Consider the following 2,902-nt stretch of genomic DNA (forward strand, 5'->3'; position numbering starts at 1 on the left):
ATTGGGGGTAGCTCTTTTAGGATTCCATCAGTGTATACAGTAGTACTTGTGCATACTCTCTACCTCCTCCTCCCAAACCCAGTCCTCTGATAACAGTTCTTAATAAGAAGCAGTGGAGTGGAATACCTTGTTCTCTGATAACATTTTTCCTTCCTTCCTTCCTTCCCCCCTTCCCTCCTTCCTTCCTTGCTTCCTTCTTTTCTTCCTTCCTTCCTTCCTTCCTTCCTTCCTTCCTTCCTTCCTTCCTTCCTTCCTTCCTTCCTTCCTTCCTTCCTTCCCCTTCCTTTCTTTCTTGGTAGTAACTGCCTTTCATTTTTTAATAAAATGTACAAAGTAACACAAGTAAGATTAAGGAACAAAGTGACAAAGGCTATATGACAGAAATTGCCTGCCTCTCTGGAGGCCCTGTGGTACTGTGATGTGAGGAGGTGATGGTGACGGTGCTCATGCCCCACTGACTTCATCAGTAACAGGACCCAACACAATGTACAGCATCCCCTTTTCCTTCTCTTGGCCCACCCACCTCCTCCCTGAGCCCACCCACTCCTCCTCTGCCAGGACTCCCACTACCCTTCCACCTCAAGCAGCTTGTTTCCCTTTCATTCTATCTGTTTGGTTCCCTATCCTCCCAGCTTTATCTCTCCCCTGTCTCATAACTCAGCAGCACACTAGAGCACAGCTCATATGTAGAGTATGGACTCTTAACTTAGTGATTCATCTTATTGCAAACACTGAGAAAAGGGAAACAATAACAACAACAAAAAAAAAAACCTCGAGGCTATGCAAAACACAAACAACAGAAAAGGAAGTGATCCTCTTAAAGCTAGGCAAGAGAGTAGCATTGGGAGGAAAAAAAAGGGCTTGAAAGCTTATTGACTCTTCAGATTAGAACTATTTGGATTCACTTTCTTTTTTAAATACCAATGTGCCATTTTAGGTTTGAAAAATCTTTTCTTGTTTCTTATCCTTTTTGGGCTACTTAACTGAGGGATATTATAGTAGGAGGCCCTACAACGTGCTTGCTGGCATAGTGGATACCTTTATCTCCCTGCGTACCAGACATGCTAAATCCTGAGTGATGAAGATTCCTCACTGGGGAGTCTGGCAAGTGGGTGACCCTGTTGTGGAGCCTGCGGGGGTGCTTCCTTTGGGAATGGTGGTCAGATCAAACAGCAGTCCGTCATACATCCTGAGCACAGCATGCATTTCAGTCATCTTCCTCTGAGCTTTAACGCACTTATAGGCAAAGTCTGAGAGAGGGATACAGGGAATGAAGCCCTCTGGGTCACATGAAGAGTGCCCTCCTCCAGCAGGATCTTGCCCTGGCAAATGGCCACTAAGGGTGCTCCTCATACTTCCATCCTTCAAAGATGTATTCTGAAGTCATTCTTGGCTGAAACAATCTTCACTGCATCCAGATCCCAAATGACCAGGTCACTGTCAGAACCCACAGATATTCTCCCATTCTGAGGTTGCAAGATCTTGGAGGCATTGCTACTTGTCACAACCACAAATTGGTTTTTGTCCATTTTCCCAGTGTCCACAGCTTTATCCCAGATGACAGACATGCACTTTTCCACTCCATTTGTGCCCTCAAGAATGGCAGTGAAATTGTCTTTCCCAATCACCCTCTGAGCTATGCTGAGTATAGAGTGGGCGCTCCCAGCAAGAAGCAGGTCCCTACTTGCCAATAAGGAGTTGCTGTAGTCTCGAGTGGTAGGGTCAGGGCTCACTGAGGGAGATGTCAAAAAAGTGGCAGCTTTGGCCCAGTTCTTGTTTCAATAGTGTATCCCATCTGTGGCAAAGATGGATGGGTTCACCGAACACATTTCCTTTCTTCCAGGCTTGAAAGATGAGATCCACAACACTCTCACTCATAACCTTGGTTATGTAGAGAGGGCAGTTGCTTTGACTGTCAATGATGGTCCCCAGAAAAATAAGCTCAGCTTCCAACTCCTCTAGTCTACTAGGCACATGGTTTTCAGGGCCAGTTATCCCCATCAACAACATCTGGGCTTGTTCCTGAGGGATGATATCTCCATTTTCTGCATGAACCTGAGCAATGGCACCCACTTCTGAGAGTCAGCTAAAAATCTCATAGAGCTCTGTGTTGGAGGCCTGATACAAATCCTTGTAAGCCATGTAAACCATGAAGGACTTGATGCCTTTGTCCTTGATAAGACTCTAGACTTCTTGCTTGATGCTGTCATTCCAATGAGTGGTGTCCACATGCAGGGAGTAGTCATAGCAAGTCTTCTCACCTGCCCATTCTTGCCACATTTCATAGACTTCAGTTAGGCTGTATTCTGGGTCAGGAACCACCTGGTCAATGATAATGGTAGTCCTATCAGATAAGGTGGCTTTACTACCTTGGAAGAAGTCATTTACTGTGATCATTCCTTCGTATGGCATCTGGAAGTGAGTATAAACATCTATGCCTCCAGGGATTGCCATCTTCCCATGGGCTTCAATGGTGCTTACTCCTCTGGGTACAATCAGATTGCCTCCAGTTTACTTTATTAAGCCATCTTCCATATAGATGTCTTCATAAAAGGACTAGTCTATTCTTCCCCTTTTAATAAGAAGAATCACTCGTGATCCCAGGGATGTTCTTCTTGCCCTGGTAGGACATGGTGGGTGGCGGCCGTTGCTGGGGCTGGTGCTGCCCAGGCGGCTACCTCTCTGTCTCTGGCTTCTCACCTTGGGAAGGTTTCTCGCACCCCCGCCTGGAGATCAGACGAAGAGAAGGGTGATGTTTTTTCACTAAAGGCAGAAGAATGTTGTAATAGACTCTGGGTTAGCCATGATATAGATTGCCTCTTGTGACTCGTGCCCATAAAAGGATGACCTTTGCTTCTTGCCCCCTCATATGTCATGCATATGACTAGACTTCTGTATTGGA

The 2,902-nt window shown here is 45.9% G+C and overlaps 1 pseudogene; it reads right to left on the minus strand.

The window, feature by feature from the left end:
• Positions 1–979: 979 nt before the first annotated feature.
• On the minus strand, positions 980–2,632 carry LOC140512246 (dihydropyrimidinase-related protein 3 pseudogene; annotated as a pseudogene).
• Positions 2,633–2,902: the final 270 nt, after the last annotated feature.

Source organism: Notamacropus eugenii, chromosome 6 (assembly GCF_028372415.1).
Source record: "Notamacropus eugenii isolate mMacEug1 chromosome 6, mMacEug1.pri_v2, whole genome shotgun sequence".
NCBI lineage: Eukaryota > Metazoa > Chordata > Mammalia > Diprotodontia > Macropodidae > Notamacropus > Notamacropus eugenii.